Raw genomic sequence first — 18,012 nt, forward strand, 5'->3', positions numbered from 1 at the left:
CACAACAATGTGTAACATAGGCCTGAAACATCTCTAATGTACACAACAATGTGTAACACAGGCCTGAAACATCACTAATCTCTGAACCACTGTGTAACATAGGCTTGAAACATCGGCAATCGTTGCAACAATGTATAAAATAGGCCTGAAACATCTGCAATCGTTACGACAACTTGTAACATAGGCCTGCAACATTTCCAATCCCTGCAACAATATAAAGCATAGCTCTGAAACATCGCTATCTCAACAATAATATATGACTTAGGTCAGAAACGTCTCTAATATTTGCAACAATATATAAAATAGGCCTGAAACATCTCTAATTATGACAACAATGCATAACATGGGTCTAAAACTTCTCTTAACTCCACAAAAATATATAACAGGCTTGAAACATTTCTATTGTCTGCAACAATATATAACATATGCCTGAAACATATTTAATCTCTACATCAATGTATGCAATAAGGCTAAATCTTCTCTAATCTCAAAAACAATGTGTATCATAAACCAGAAACGTCTCTAATCTCTTACACAATGTATACAATAAGCCTGAAACTTCTCTAAATGCTACAACAATGTATAACATGGGCCTATATCAGCTCCAATATCTACAACAATGTATAACATGGGCCTATATCAGCTCCAATATCTACAACAATGTATAACATGGGCCTATATCAGCTCCAATATCTACAACAATGTATAACATGGGCCTATATCAGCTCCAATATCTACAACAATGTATAACATGGGCCTATATCAGCTCCAATATCTACAACAATGTATAACATGGGCCTATATCAGCTCCAATATCTACAACAATGTATAACATGGGCCTATATCAGCTCCAATATCTACAACAATGTATAACATGGGCCTATATCAGCTCCAATATCTACAACAATGTATAACATGGGCCTATATCAGCTCCAATATCTACAACAATGTATAACATGGGCCTATATCAGCTCCAATATCTACAACAATGTACAACATGGGCCTATATCAGCTCCAATATCTACAACAATGTATAACATGGGCCTATATCAGCTCCAATATCTACAACAATGTATAACATGGGCCTATATCAGCTCCAATATCTACAACAATGTATAACATGGGCCTATATCAGCTCCAATATCTACAACAATGTATAACATGGGCCTATATCAGCTCCAATATCTACAACAATGTATAACATGGGCCTGAAACATATATAATCTCTGCAACAATATGTAACATAGGCCTGAAACATATCTAATCTCTGCAGCAATGTATAAAAAAGAACTGAAGCATCTTTAATCTCAACAAAAATGTGTTACACATGTCAGAAAAATCTTTACTCTCTGCAACAATATAAAAAAAGGCCTGAAACCATTCTAAACTCAACAATAATATATAACATCGGCAGCAAGCGGCTCTGATTTTTGCAACAAGATATAAAATAGGCATGAATCATCTCTAATATCTCTAACAATGTATAATATAGGCCAGGATCATTTCTAATCTCTGCAACAAGATGTAACATAGGCTTAAAACATCTGTAACATCTGTTACAATGTATAACAAAGACCTGAATCATTTCCAATGCCTAAAACAATGTGTAACGTAGGACTGAAACATCACTAATCTGTAAAACAAGGTGGGACACAGGCCCGAAACATTTCTACCCATTGCAACAATGAGCAACAAAACCCTCAACTATCTGTAATCTTTGCAACAATGTATAACATTATCCTGAAACAGCTGGCATCTCTACAACAATGTGCAACATCGGCCTGAAATATCTGCAATCGCTACAGCAATATCTTACATGGTCCTCAAACATCACTAATTTATACAACAATCGATAAAATTGACGTGGAACATCTCTAATCTCTACAACAATGCATAACATCGGCCTGCAACAATGTAGAAAATGGGCCTGATACAACTCTAATCATAGAAACATAGAAACATAGAAAATAGGAGCAAGAGTCGGCCATTCGGCCCTTCGGGCCTGCTCCCCCATTCAAAATGATCATGGCTTATCGTCGAACTCAGCATCCTGTTCCCGCTTTTTCCCCCTCACCCTTTAGCATTAAGAAATATATCTATCTCCTTCTCAAATACAACTAATGACTTGGCCTCCACTGCATTCTGTGGTAGAGAATTCCACAGGTTCACCACCCTCTGAGTGAAGAAATTTCTCTTCATCCCTGCTCCTGTACTCAAATCCTGATGCAATGAAGGCCAACATACCATTCGCCTTCGTAACTGCTTGCTGCATCTGAATGCTTGCTTTCAGCGACTGGTGTACGAGGACACCCAGGTCTCATTGCACCTCCCCTTTTCGCAATCTATCACCATTCAGATAATAATCACTACAAAAATGTATGACAAAGGGTTAAAACGTCTCCAATCCCGACAGTAATGTGTGACATAAGCGTGAAACATCTCCAATCTCTTGCAACAGTGTATAACATATGTCTGAAATATATCTAATTTCGACATCAATGTGTAACATGGGCCTGAAACATCTCTAATCTCCAGAACAATCTGTAAAATAGGCCCGAAACATCTGTGATCGTTGCAAAAATGTATATCATGGCCCTGTCACTTTTATATCTTGTAATATTATGCAACACATTGTTGTAGAGATTAGAGATGTTTCAGGCCAATGCTACACATTGTTGAAGAGATTAGAGATGTTTCAGGCCTATGTTAGACATTTTCCGAGATTAGAAATGTTTCCAGCCTATGTTATAGATTGCTTTTGAGCTTCGAGATGTTGGAGGGCCATGTTACACATTTTTGAAGAGATTACATGTGTTTCAGGCCTATGTTGCACATTGTTGTAGAGATTGAAGATGTTTGAAGCCTACTTTATGATGTGGAGATGCCGGTGATGGACTGGGGTTGACAATTGTAAACAATTTTACAACACCAAGTTATAGTCCAGCAATTTTATTTTAAATTCACAAGCTTTCGGAGGCTTCCTCCTTCGTCAGGTAAATGTTCAGGAGCTCCTTGAAGTCTACGCATTTATACATCACAGAACAATACATGGTGTTTGCAGACTGCCCCTGCAACTGCCCGTTGCCAAGGCAATCACCGTGTTCAGACAGAGAGGTGTCTGAACACGGTGATTGCCTTGGCAACGGGCAGTTGCAGGGGCAGTCTGTAAACACCATGTATTGTTCTGTGATGTATAAATGCGTAGACTTCAAGGAGCTCCTGAACATTTACCTGACGAAGGAGGAAGCCTCCGAAAGCTTGTGAATTTAAAATAAAATTGCTGGACTATAACTTGGTGTTGTAAAATTGTTTACAAAAGCCTACTTTAGACATTGTAGTAGAGATTAGAGATCTATCAGGACGATGCTGCACGTTGCAGTAGCGATTACAGGCGTTGCAGCCTGTGTTACACGTTGTTGTATAGATAACATGTTTCAGGCCTGTATGACACATTGTTATGGAGATTAGAAATGTTTCTAGCTCATGTGATACATTGTTGTTGGGATTGCAGATGTTTCAAGCCGATGTTACGCATCTTTGTACAGATTAGAGACGTTCCAGGTCTATTTTTTTGCATTGTTGTCAAGATTCGAGTTTTTTCATGCCTTTGTTATGCATTGTTGTAGAGATCAGAGAGGTTCCAGGTCTATTTTAAACAATGTTGTCGAGATTAAAAATGTCTCAGAGATTGCAGATGATTCAGGCCTATGTTCCGGGTTGTTGTAGAGATTACAGATGCTTCTGGCCTATATTTCACGTTGCTTTAACGATTACAGATGTTTCAGGCCTGTGTTACCATAGTTGTACAGAAGACCGATGTTTCAGTCCCATGTTGTACATTGTTGAGAAGATAACAGTTATTTCAGGTCTGCGTTGCACATTTTTGCAATGAAAAGTGGTAATTTAGGCCTGTGTTCCACATCGTTGTAGAGATTAGTGCTGTTTCTGGCCTATGTGATACATTGTTTCAGAGATTACAGATGTTTCAGGCCTCTCTTACACACTGTTGCGAAGATTACAGACGTTTCCGGTCTCTGTTGCACAATTTTGCAATGAGTGGAAATGATTGAGTCCGTTGTTATACATTGTTCGAGAGATTGGAGATGTTCCAGGCCCATGTTATACAATGTTGCAGAGATTAGAGATGCTCCAGGCCTATGTTGCATATTGTTGTAGATATTGGAGCTGCTTAAGGCCTATATTACACATTGTTGTATCATTGGAGATGTTTCAGGCCTATTTCATATATTGCTGCAGCGAGTCGAGATGTCACAGACCCATGTTACATATTGTGGTAGCCATTGCAGATATTCCAGGCATTTATTACATCATGTTGTGAAGATGAGAGATGTTTCAGGCCCATGTTGCACATTTATGCAATGAATAGAGTTAATTAGGCCCATGATACATGCTGTTGCAGAAATTAGGAATGTTTCAGGCCCATGTTATACATTATAGCAAAAATTGCCGAAGATTCTTGTCGATGTTACAGGTTGTTGTCGAGGTTAGATTTGATTCAGGCTTATGTTTTATATCATTGCAGAGATTGGAGATGTTTCAGGCCTATCTTATACTTTGTTGCAGAGATTAGTGATGTTTCATTCCCGTGTTATATATTGATATAGAGATTAGTGAAGTTTCACTCCCCTGTTATACATTGTTGTAGAGATTAGTGATGTTTCATTCCCGTGTTATACATTGTTGCAGAGATTGGAGATGTTTTAGGCCTATCTTATACATTGCTGTACAGATTAGTGATGTTTCATTGCCCTGTTATACATTGTTGTCGAGATTAATGATGTTTCATTCGCCTGTTATACATTGTTGTAGAGATTAGTGATGTTTCATTCCAGTGTTATACATTGTTGCAGAGATTGGAGATGTTTTAGGCCAAACTGATACATTGTTGTACAGATTAGTGATGTTTCATTGCCCTCTTATACATTGTTGTCTGGATTAATGATGTTTCATTCCCCTGTTATACATTGTTGTTGAGATGAATGAAGTTTCATTCCCGTGTTATACATTGTTGTAGAGATTAGTGATGTTTAATTCCCGTGTTATACATTGTTGTGGAGATTAATGATGTTTCAAGCCAATTTTATACATTGATGTAGAGATTAGAGATATTTCAGGCTCACGATATACATTGCTGGAGAGATTACAATTGTTTCAAGCCTATCTTACACATCGTTGCAGAGATTACACATTTTCATGCCGATGCTGTACTTTCTTGTGCCGATTACAGATGTTTCAGGCCTGTGTTACAGTTTGTTGCAGAGATTATACCTTTTCAAGCCTATGCTGTACATTGTTCTAGCGATTACAGGTTTCCCATGCCTATGCTACACATTGTTGAGAGATTGCAGATGTTTCAGGCCGATGTTACGCATTTTTCTAGAAATTAGCGATGTTCCAGGTTTATTTTGTACATTGTTGCAGAGATTAGAGATGTTTCGGGCCTATATTACATATCGTTGTCGAGATTAGAGATGTTTCAGGCCTATGTTGCACATTGTTGTAGAGTTTGCAGATGTCCCAGGTCTTTGTTACATAATGTTGTAGAGATGACAGATATTTCAGGTCCATGTTGCAGATTTTTTGCAATGAACAGAGGTCGTCAGGCCTATGTTACGCATTGTTGTCGAAATTCTTGATGTTTCAGTCCCAAGTTATACATTTTTGCAAAAATTACAGATATTTCTGACCTATATTACGGGTTGTTGTAGAGATTAGATTCGTTTCATGCCTATGTTATACATTGTTGCAGAGATTGTTGGTGTTTCAGGCTTAAGTCAGACATTGATGCAGAGATTTTAAATGTTTCCTGTCTATGTTATACATTGTGGTAGAGACTAGATATGTTTCAGTCGTGTGTTCCTCATTGTTCTTTAAACGACAAATGTTTCAGGTTCATGTTATACATTGTTGTGAATATTACAATGTTTCATATCTATGTTGCTCATCTTTGCAATGAGCTGAGGTATTTCAGGCCTATGTTACAGATTATTGCAGAGATTAGAGATGTTTCAGGTTGACGATACAAACTGTTGTTGAGATTAGAGGTGTTTCAGCCCTATTTTATACATTGACGTCGAGATTGGACATGTTTCAGGCCTATTTTATACATTATTGTGGAGATTAGATATATTTGAGGCTTATGCTGTATATTGTTAGAACGATTACAGATGCTTCATGCCTATGTTACACATTGTTGTAGCGATTGCAGATGTTTCAGGTCTATGTTACGCATTTTTCTAGAAATTAGACTTGTTCCAGGTCTATTATATACATTGTTGTAGAGGTTAGAAATGTATCAGGCCTATGTACACATCGTTGCAGAGATTAGAGATGTTCCAGTCCCATTGTGGTAGAGATTAGAGATGTGGTTACTCATTGTGATAGAGATTAGAGATTTTTCGAGCCCATGCGACACATTGTTGCAGCGATGACAGATTGTTCCGGTACATGTTATACATTGCTGCGAAGAGTGATGATGTTTCAGGCTATGTTGCACATTTCTGTAATTAATGGATGGGCTTCAGGCTTATGTAACACTTGTTGCAGAGATCAGAGATGTTTCTGCCCTGTTGCAGAATATTGCAGACATTAGAAATGTTTCAGGCCTATTTCATATATTGCTGCAGAGACGAGAGTTGTTTCTGGCCCATGTTACACCTTTTTGTTGAGATTTTTGCAATGAATAGAGATGTCTCAGGCCTATGTCGCACATTGTTGTAGCGATTGCAGATGTTCCAGGCCTTTGTTACATAATATTGTAGCGATGACAGATGTTTCAAGTCCATGTTGCACATTTTTGCAATGAATACACGTGTTTCTGTCCTACCAGGTCTTGCGGACCTCAAGTGTCCACAGCGGTAGAACTGCAACTGAAGCCCGCAGCAAAGAGCACACAGCACAGGTAAGCTTTCCCATTCCTTGACAGAGCAGAATCACCACTTCCCTTCGGGCTTGAACTTGCAGGTTAACGGGAGTCCCCTGGGAAATAGTGGACAGTTTAAACTCCGGTCGCTTCAATACATTTCCTTGAAAAATAAGTTTCTAAGTGGCGTAGAAGCACAAAGAGTCCGAGAGATATCGATTCATAAATTATTAAATGTGGCAATGCTACAACAACAAGAACTTACATTCATATCATGCCCTTAACGTCCCAAGGCACTTCACGGGAGTGTTACCAAACAAAATTTGAAAAGGACCCACATAAGGAGATAGGTGAGCAAATGTCTGGTCAAATAGATAGGTTTAAAGGAGTGTCCATGAGGAAGAGAGAGAGGTCGAGAGGCGGAGAGGTTTAGGAAGGGAATTCCAGAGATCAGGGCCTAGGCAGGTCAACAAGGCCATAGAAAGTGCAAACAAAGCACTGGGGTTAATTTCTGGAAGAATAGAATTAAAAAGCAGAGAAGTCATGTTAAACTGATATAGCACTTTGAATGGACCTCACTTGGAGTACTGAGCACATTTCTGGTCCCCATGGTACAAAAATCCCGTAGAGGGACTGGAAAAAGTGCAAAATGATTTACAATGGTGATACCAGAACTGAGACATTATAACGATCAGGGAAGACTGAACAGGCTGTGGTGCATTTTTCTGGAAAAGTGAAATCCGAGAGGTGACCTTATAGAAGTCTTTAAAATGATGAAGGGGTTGTCTTGGGTCGACGGAGGGAGAATGTTTCCACATGTGGGGGAGACCAAAATTAGGATGCAAAAATATCAGAAATTCAGCAGTAAACCAATAGGAATTCAGCAGAAACGTCTTTACCCAGAGAGTCGTTGGAATGTAGAGCGTGTTAGCACAAGGAATAGTTGAGCTGAATAGCATGAATGCATTTAAGGGGAAGCTAGATAAGTACATGAGGAAGAAAGGAATGTAAGGATATCATGATAGAGTGAGGTGAAGCAGAATGGGAAGAAACTCGTGTGAAGCATGAACTATGGCATGGACCTGTTGGGCCGAATGGCTTTGTTTGTGTGCTGTAAATTCGATGTCATTTTATAGTGAATTGTGAAAAGTCGAGGTGCAGCACTCAAAACAAACTTCAGCAAGCGGCTGTGTGTCACAGAGAGTCAACACTACGGCCGCTACGGATCTGAAGGTCTTACTTAAACTGAATGTGGGGTTTTCAAACACAGTCCTTGCTGAGAGGTTGGATTTGTGCCAAACCGAGCATTAAATGGGCGGACCGGCTTTTATGTGCCGATCAAGAGCACCCAAAACATCTTCAAAACCTCTCCCTCAATCACTGAGGCAGAAGGGAATATAAGGTTATATTGATAGGATTAGATGAAATCAGTCGGGAGGAGGCTCGTGTGGAGCATAAACACCGGCGTGGATCAGTGGGGCCGTAATGGCCTGTTTCTGTGCTGAACATTCTCTGTAATTCGATGTTATTCCCTCCTTCTGCTTGGCTTCGTTCTTCGAGGGAATGGGAATTCGATAATATTGAAAATGGAGAGTCAACTTTTGTAAGTAAACTTCAGTGAGAGATCCTCTCTCGCCACGGGATGTAAAAAAATGCCGGACAGACTGAAGACTCTGAGTTAGAAATGGTCGGGTGCAAAACACATTCGGAACATGTAGGAAAAGGTTACGCCCTGTGTCTAAAAACAACGCGACAGGACTCGAAGCTGTAATCTTCTAACAGCAACACGATTCAGACTGAAATCAAGCGCCTTTTCCATTCGACCACGCGGCCACTGACACGAGAATAAAATCTATTGGAGAAAATTCTGAGCAGTTTCAGGGCCCTTGATCTCCAGGTTGAAAGGATGAACGAAAAATAACAGGTATCGAATAACTGAAAAGTTCCACTGCGAGCCGGGTTCGAATCTGCCCGAGGAAAGCCCAATGGATTTCGAATCCAACGACCTGAACCTAGCTGAAATCTCACAGGCACCCAAGGAGAATAATGCAGTACTGGAGGGAGAGGATGTCTTGGAGGGGTCAGAGAGTTAAGAAATAAAAGAGGTGCCATGACACTACTGGGTGTATTCTGTCGGCCACTAACCAGTGGGAAGGATATCGAGGAGCACATTTGCAGGGAAATTACAGAGAGGTGCAAAAGCCATAGAGCAGTGATAACGGGGGACTTCAACCATCCTAATATAGACTGGGGTAGTAATCATATATGCGGCACAGAGGGGGAGTAATTTTTGAAATGTATTCAGGATAACTTTCTTAACGAGTCCGTTTCCAGCCCAACGAGGAAGGAGGCATTGCTGGACTTGGATCTCGTGAATGAGGTGGGCCAAGTGGAGCAAGTGTCAGTGGGGGAGCATTAAGAGAGAAACTGGCGGATGGGTCAAGAACCAGAGGAGTGAGATTTAAGGTAATTTGCAAAAGAACTAAAATTGACATGAGGATTTTTTTTTACACAGTGAATGGTTCGGATCTGGAATGCACTGCCCGAGAGGGTGGTGGAGGAAAATTCAATCATGGCCTTCAAAAGGGAACTGGATAAGTACTTGAAAGGAAAAAATGCAGTGCTACGGGGAAAGGGCGGGGGAGTGGGACTAGCTGGATTGCTCTCTCCATCAATCTCTCTCTTTGCCCCCCTCTCCACCTATCTCTCTCTCTGTCTCACTCTTCTCTACTCGCTCTCTGTCATTCTTTGTGTCCTTTTTGTCTTTTTCTCTCTCATTTTTTTCCCCTTTGCTCCCTCCCTACTCTGTGTCTCGCTTTCTGTGTCTCTCTATCTCTCGCAATCTGTCTTTCTCCATCTTTCTCTCACTCTCTATCTCCTTTTTCTGTTAATCATTACAGATTCGTTTCCTCAAGCTGCACAGTTTTCCTCTGTCTGTCCCGCTGTGTCTCTTTCCCCTTCCCTCTCCAGACTCTCTTTCTCTCTGTGCCTCTCTCTCTCTCTGTCTCTCTCTCTGTCCCATTTCCTGTCTGTGTTTGTGTGTGTGTGTCTCTCTCTCTCTCTGTCTCTCTCAATCTGCCTCTCGCTATGTCGCTTTCTGTCTCTTTGTATGTCTCTCTGTCTATCTCTCTCTATCTCTCTATGTGACTCTATCTCCGTCTCTCTCCCTCTCTTTCTCTCTCTGCCTCTCTGTCTCTCTCTGCCACTCTGTCTCTCTCTGTCGTTTTCTCTCTCTGTCTCTCTATCTCTCTCCCGTCCCTCCCTCTCCTGCTCTCTCTCTCTCCTTCTCCCCCTCTCTATCACTCTCCTTCTCTTTCTCCCTCTCTCCCTGTCTCTCTCTCTCTCTGTCACTCTAAGTTTGTGTGTTCGTCACTCTCTCGGTCTCTCTCCCTCTCCCTGCCTCTTCCTCTACCTCTCGCTTCCCCTTCCCCGGCTAGAGAATCTCGAAACGAGACAGGATAGATGCTGAGATGTCGTTTCCATTGGCTGGAGAGTCTGGAACTAGGGAGCATAGTCGCAGGATAAGCGGTCGGCCATTTAAGACTGAGATGAGGAGGAATTTCGTTACTCAGAGGTTTGCGCATCTGTGAATTCTCTCCCCCCAGAGGGCTGTGGATGCTCAGTCGTTGAATACATTCAAGGCTGAGATCGATAGGTTTTTGGACTCATGGGGAATAAAGGGATATGGGAATTGGACGGGAAAGTGGAGTTACTGGAGAAGATCGGCCACGATCTTATTGAATGGTGGAACAGGCCCAAGGGACCGAATGGCCTACTCCTGCTCCTATTTCTTATGTTCTTATGATCTTATATTCTCTCCCTCTCTCTCTGTCTCCACCTCTCTCTGTCCACTCCCTCTCTCTCTCTGTCTCCACCTCTCTCTGTCTGCCCCCTCTCTCTCTCTGTCTCAGTCTCCGTGTGTGTGTGTGTGTCTTTCTCTTACTTTCTTTTTCTCACCTTCTATCTCTCTATCCCTCTCCTGTCTGTCTGTCTCGCTCTCTCTTCCATCACTCCTGGTCAGCAATGACCCCTGCTGGAAAGTGCGGTAGCGGCTGGCAACGAGAGCCCCTTGTGACACAGGAGATAAGGCCCTTGGTGTGAATTGTCAATGAGGCAGCCTGGGTCTGTGGAGCCCGTCCCTCAGCAACAGTCGGTACGTGTAGCGGGTGGGAGGAGGGAGAATGGAAAGATCAATGTCAAGTGAATCACTAATATCACCAGAGTTGCTGTGAAATGTGAAGGGTCCAACTTCGCTGCATTTCACCAACAGTCCACTGGGTGGCGGAGGGGGGGGGTAGCGGGAATATTTTAGCAAAGGTGCCATCTTCTGGAAGCACGAAGTATTAAACCTCAGCGTTTGATGAGTCGTGCAGCACAGGAAGAGGTCATTCAGCCCATCGTGCCTGTGTCATCTCTTTAAAAGAGCTATCCAATTAGTTCCACTCCCCTGCTCATTCCCCAGAGCCCTGCAATTTTCTCCCCTTCACGTATTTATCCAATTCCCTTTTGATGGTCACCATTCAATCTGCTTCCTCTGCCCTTTCGTGCAGTGCATTCCAGATCATAACAACTCGCTGCGTAAACGAAATTCCTCATCACCTCCCCTCTCTGGTTCTTTGGCCAATTATCTTAAATCTGCGTCCTCTGGTTAGCGACCTTCCTGCCAGTCGAAACAATTTCTCCTTCTGAACTATATGAAAACCCCTTGTAAATCTGAAGACCTCTAATATTTCTCCTCTTAACCTTTTCTGTTCGAAGGAGAACAATTCCAATTTCTCTAGTCTGTCCACGTAGCTGAGCTGCCTCATCCTGGAACTATACCAGTCAATCTCATCTGAACCCTCTGCAAGGCCTTGACATCCTTCCTAAAGTGTGGTGCCAAGAATTGGACACAGTACTCCAGCCGCGGTCTAACACAGTGATTTATAAAGGTGTTGCAGAGGGACAGAAGGAGGCCATTTAACCCCTCGAATCTGTTCCGCCATTCAATAAGATCATGTCTGATCTGTGACCTAACTCCATCGGCGCTCCTGAGCCACATCTACCTTAATACCTAAGGTGAACAAAAATCTATCTATCTCAGGTTTGAAATTAACAATTGAGCTCGCATCAACTGCTGTCCGTGGAAGAGGATTCCAAACTTCGACCAGCCTTTGCGTGTGGAAATATTTCCTAACTTCACTCCTGAAAATCATGGCTCTAATTTTTAGGCTATGTCCCCTAATCACAGACTCGCCAAACAGCGGAAATAGTTTCCCTCTATCTACCCTATCAGTTCCCGTTAATATCTTGAAAATTTCGATCAAATCACCTCTTAGTCTTCCAAATTCCAAGGCATACAACCCGAGATTGTGCAATGTCTCCTCGTAATTTAACCATTGGAGTCCAGGTATAATTCTAGTAAATCAACGCTGCACTCCCTCCAAGGCCAATATATCTTTCCTTGGTGCGGAGCACAGAAGTGAATATTGTATTCAGGAGTGGTCCAACCGGGACTTTGTACAGTTGTAGCATAACTTCTACCACCTGTAGTATAGTCCTCTAGATATAAAGGCCAGCATTTCCAATCGCCCTTTTGATTATTTTCTGCACCTGTCCATGACATTTCAATAATCTATGTACAAAGTCTCTTTGGCCCTTCGCTGTTTCGAGCATTTCACCATTTAGAAAGTACTCTGATCAATCCTTTTTCGGTCCAAAGTTGATGACCTCACACTTGCTTACATTGAAATCCATTTGCCACAGTTTTGCCCATTCACTTAATCTGTGACGATCTCGCTGTAGTTTTATGATTCCATCTACACTTGAATGTTGCCTATCTTTGTGTCATCGACAAATTTGGATATGTGGCTCTCTGTCCCGTCATCTGAGTCGCTAATAACTACAGTGAATAGTTGAGGCACCAAGAGAGATCACTGAGAGACACCACCAGTCACATCCTGCCAAATTGAGTACCTGCCCATTATCCCAAAGATACGAAGCAGAGAGAAAATCCCGAGATATTTCGGTGAGAAACTGTTGAAGAAATTGGAAGGAAAAATCAAATGCAGTTTTCAGGTGAAAGAAAGATTTGCATTTTATAGCCACTTTCACGTCCTCAGGACGTCCCAAAGCGCTTTTCTTGCCAATGAACCGAGTTACTGTTGTAATATAGGAAACGCGGCAGCCAATTTGCACAGCGCAAGGTCCCACAAACAGCAATGTGAGAGTGATCAGGTAATCTGTTTTTCGTGATGTTGGTTGAGGGATACATATTGTCCCAGGACACCAGGGAGAACTCCCCCTGCTCTTCCTCCAACCGTGGCCGTGGGATCTTTTATGTCCACTTGAGAGGACAAATGGGGCCTCGGTTTAACGTCTCATCTGAAAGATGGTACCTCCGACAGTGAGGCACTCCCTCGGTACAGGCACCGGGAGTGCCAACCTGGATCATGGGCCTAAGTCTCTGCAGTGAGAAATGAACCCACGACCTGCTGACTCAGAGGCGATAGAGCTACAAACTGAGCTCGATGGAAGGGTAGGATATAATTGGAGGCAGTGAAGATTCAATCTCCATTTACAAGTCATCCATTCTCTCCTTACTCCCATTGAACTGGTCAGTGTCCTGTGAATTTGAACATGGGCAGATAAAGAATACGAAACACGAGAACGAGAATTTTCAAATTAGATGATAGAGATCAATTGCCACAAGCTGGTTTAAATGATGATGTTATCGTCTGTAAAAATGGCTGCTTTCGATTACAAGAATGTCACTTTAAATAAGTAAAAACTGCTTTAATAAACACATGGTTTTAAATGATTCATCCACTGCTTGAAGTTATATTTGTTCTCTGAAATTTTAGATATGTGGTTTTAATTGAGAGATGTCTTGCATTAAGTTACACATGCACACACACACACACACATATATATATATATATATATATATATATATAGTTTTGAGAGATAAATAAGCAAATTATACAAATGCTGCCTTAGATTATATACATGTTGTTTGGATTTATAGGGAGGCCATTTGATTCATACTTAATATTTTAAATTATACAAATGCTGATTTGAAATAAAAAAATAAAATATTAAATTGTTTGCTGTGTATACTGAATTGAAAACTCTGTAATATTGATATACGCGTCACGGGGATGGGCACCAGGATGTAGCATTAGAAAGGAGAAACAATGTCCACAAAGGATTGGGAGAGACTAGAGTAAGAAATAATATATTATTAGGTGGGATCAGACGAATACAAAATACGAGAAGGTCTAAGGTAGGTTTAGACTGCATGTGTGTAAACGCACCAAACATGGTAAATAAGGTTGGTGAGCTGCAGGCACAAATAGCCACATGGAAATATGATGTTGTGGCGATAACAGAGACCTGGCTCATAAAAGGGCAGGATTGTGTACTAAATATTCCTGGATACAACGTGTTCATTAAACATAGGAAACGAATAAAAGGATGCGGGGAGATTTGGGCTCGTAGCAGTATTGATTGAGGAGAAAATGTCAGTGCTGGAGAGAAAGGATGTCCTTGAGGGATCACGGATAGAATCTATTTGGTTAGTGTTAAGAAACAATAGAGGTGCCAATACACTAATCAGTGTATTATATCGGCCACCATATTTTTGGAAGGAGATGGAGGAGCAAATTTGCAGGGAAATTACAGCGAGTAGCAAGAAATATAGAGTAGTGATAACTGGGGACTTCAACTATCCTAATATAGACTGGGATAGTAATATTATGAAGGGCAGAGTGAGGGATGAATTTTTGATTGTGTTTCGGAAAATTTCCCTGATAAGTATGTTTCCGGCCCAATGCTGAATCTGGTTCTGGGGAATGAGGTGGGTAAAGTGGAACAAGTGTCAGTGGGGGTTAATTTAGGGAACAGTGATAATAATATCCTACGTTTTAGGTTAGTGATGGAAAAGGACAAGGAAAAAACGAGATTAAAAATCTTGAATTGGAAGTGGGCCAATTTTGGTGAGTTGAGAACTGATCTGGCCCTGGGAAATTGGAATCAAAGATTGCCAGGGAAAACTGTAATCGAACAATGGGCAGCCTTTAAAGAGCAGATGGTTCGGGGACAGACCAGATACATTCCCACGAGGGGGGAAGGTAGGGCAAACAAAAGCAGAGCTCCCTGGATGACGAGGAGAGGCAATATAAAATAAATGGTACAATACTGAAGGTGGTGCAGGTACAGATAGACCTGGGGGTATATGTGCACAAATCTTTGAAGGTGGCAGAATGTGTTGAGAACGCGGTTAAAAAAGCATACAGCCTCCTGGGCTTTATAAATAGAGGCATAGAGTACAATAGCAAGGAAGTTATTTTCAACCTTCATAAAACACTGGTTCGGCCAAAGCTGGAGTATTGTATCCAATCCTGGACACCGCGCTTTTTGAAGAATGTGAAGGCCTTCGAAAGGGTGCAGAAACCATTTACTAGAATGATTCCAGGGATGAGGGACTTCAGTTACTGGATACACTGGGGAAGCTGGGGTTGTTCTCCTCAGAGCAGAGAAGGGTGAGAGGAGATTGTCAGTGTTCAAAATCTTGAAGGGTTTACATAAAGTAAATGAAGAGCAACTGTTCCGATTGGCCGAAGAGTCGAGAAACAAAGGACACAGATTTAAGGTGATTGGCAAAAGAACCAAAGGTGACATGAGGAAAAACTTTTTTTACACAGCGAGTAGTTATGATCTGGAATGTCCTGTCTGAAAGCGTGGTGGAAGCAGATTCAATCGTGGCTTTCAAAAATGAATTGGAGAAATACTTGAAGGGTAAAAAATGAGCAGGGTTAGGAGGAAAGAGCAGGAGAATGGGACTAAATGGATTGCTCTTACAATGAGCAGGCACGGGCACGATGGACTGAATGGCCTCCTTCTGTAATGTAACAATTCTATGATTCTATGATTCGCTATCTATAATCGACAACAACCTGCATTTATATAGCACATTTAAAGTGGTAAAACGTCCCAAGTCGCATCTCAGGAACATTATCAAACACAGTTTGACACTGAGCCACATAAGGAGGCATTGGAACAGTTCACTAAAATCTTGATCAAAGAGGTAGATTTTAAGGAACGTCTTAAAGGAGGAGACAGAGGTAGAGAGGCGGAGAGGTTTAGGGAGGGAATTCCAGAGCTTGCGGACTGGGCAGCTGAAGGCGCGGCCGCCAGTACTGGAGCGATGAAAATTGGGAATGCACAAGAGGCAAGAATTGGAGGAGTTCAGAGTTCTCGGGGTGTGGGGGGTGATGTAGGGCTGGAGGACGATACAGAGATCGGGAGTGGTGAGGCCCTGGAAGGATTTTAACAGGAGGATTGGAAATTTAATTTCGAGGCGTTGCCGGACCATTATTCAATGTGCTTCATACTTCTCCACATTAAACGGCATCTGCCACCTGTCAGTCCATTCCAGTCCAAACCATCAATGACTTCCTGAACTCATTTAAATTTACGTTACTGGTTTTCAAAACTCCAAATTTTGTTTCATCAGCAAATGTTCCGATTGTGCTCCCGATTCCCAAATCCGAATAGTCTATATTTTTGGAGCGGAGATGTGGGCCCAGCACTGACCCGTCGGATAATCACTTCCACCCCTACTCCATTGGAACATAGTTACTGAGGAACATCGGGACATTGGAACATAGGAATATCGGGACATTGGAACATAGGAACATCGGGACATCGGAACATAGGAACATAGGAACAAGAGTAGACCATTCAACTCCTCCAGCCTGTTTCGTTCAATTTGATCATGGCTGATCTGAAACTTAACTCCATCTACCCGCATCGGTTCCGTAACTCATAATACCCGTGCCTAACAAAAGTCTATAAATCTCAGTTTTGGAATTTTCAATGGATCCCCAGCCTCAACAGCTTTGGGGGCGAGAGTTCCACATTTACACTGCCCTTTGTGTGAAGAAGTTCTATCTGACTTCACCCCTGAACGGCCCGGCTCTAATTTTAATTTTATTCCCGGTGTTCTGCACTCCCCCACCAGAGGAAACAATTCCTCTCTATCATCTTAAACGCTTCTATTAGATCTTCTATTGGAATTAGAATCTTCTATTCTCAAGGGAATGACAGTCATTTAAACAAATCCTCGGATCCATCCTTTTTTGGTCCAAAACAGATGACCTCACACGTAACTGCTTTGAAATCCATCTGCCACAGTTTTGCCCAATCACTTAATCCACAAATGTCTCTTTGCAATTTTCGGCTCCCATGTACACGACTTGCTAGGCCATAAATCCTTGTGTCATTTGCAATCTTGGATAAATGGCTCTGTATTGTGTTATCCATTTTAATAATAAATATACTGAATAGTTGTTGCCCCAGTGCAGATCCTTGTTGGTTCAGTTGTTGGGGAAGGGGATCAGGGTGTGGTGAACTGATTCAAGGCTGGGAAGTTGATGGTAGGGATTCAGAGGGTGGGAACGAGGTTCAGGGGTTTGGGAAGGGATCAGGGAATCTTGGCGGTGGAAGGGGTTTATTGACTGGGAAGGTGTTCAGGGGGAGGGGAACTGGTCGAGAGGATTGAAAATGATCCAGGGGGTGGGGCAGGGTTTCAGAGGGAGGGAAGGAGTACATGGATTGTGAAGGGGTTCAGGGAGTGGGAAGCGATTCAGGGGATGGGAAGGAGTTGGGGAAGATGCTCAGGTGGTTGGAATCATATCAGCGGGTAAAAAGGGTTTCAGGGGATGGGAATGGGTTTAAGGACGAGAAGCGGTTGAGTGTATCGAGAATGGGTTCATGGGGTTGAAAAGGGGTTCAGGGGATGGGAAGCGATTAATTGTGAGTGTAAGGAATTCAGAGTGTGGGAAGGGTTCCGGGGGATGGGAAGCTGTTCAGGGAAGTCGTTCAGTATTTGGGGAAGGGCTTGAGGGAGTGCGAAGGCGTTTATGGGGTGGGGAATGTGTTCAGGTGGTTGGAAGGAGCCGACGGGCGATCCTGGTTGCCTCTCAGAGTTTGAATCCCAACTCTAGCTCCTTTCGGTGCCCGTCCCCGTTGGAAGGCGGCGGTTTCGCCTATTTCAGGACCTGGTTGGACGGATGCGGCGATGGCGACCCCACCTTCCCACAATCCAGCGCGGCGGCGAAAATCCCCCATCGGACGTCAGCTCTGGC

At 42.4% G+C, this 18,012-nt stretch overlaps 1 long non-coding RNA gene across 3 annotated transcripts in view; it reads left to right on the forward strand.

Moving 5' to 3' along the window:
• The window catches only part of LOC137307055 (uncharacterized), a 46,465-nt gene extending 29,353 nt beyond the window's left edge, over nucleotides 1-17,112 (forward strand). Inside the window, exons 3-4 of one of the 3 annotated variants that reach the window (XR_010959012.1) lie at nucleotides 6,851-6,922; nucleotides 16,380-17,112. This is a non-coding gene — a long non-coding RNA (uncharacterized lncRNA). Of the gene's footprint in view, nucleotides 1-6,850; nucleotides 6,923-9,398; nucleotides 9,502-11,641; nucleotides 13,833-16,379 lie in introns of those variants that run through there. The other 2 variants (XR_010959010.1, XR_010959011.1) reach the window with 2 other exon arrangements.
• Nucleotides 17,113-18,012: the final 900 nt, after the last annotated feature.

The sequence above is a fragment of the Heptranchias perlo genome, chromosome X, assembly GCF_035084215.1.
Source record: "Heptranchias perlo isolate sHepPer1 chromosome X, sHepPer1.hap1, whole genome shotgun sequence".
NCBI classification, from domain to species: domain Eukaryota; kingdom Metazoa; phylum Chordata; class Chondrichthyes; order Hexanchiformes; family Hexanchidae; genus Heptranchias; species Heptranchias perlo.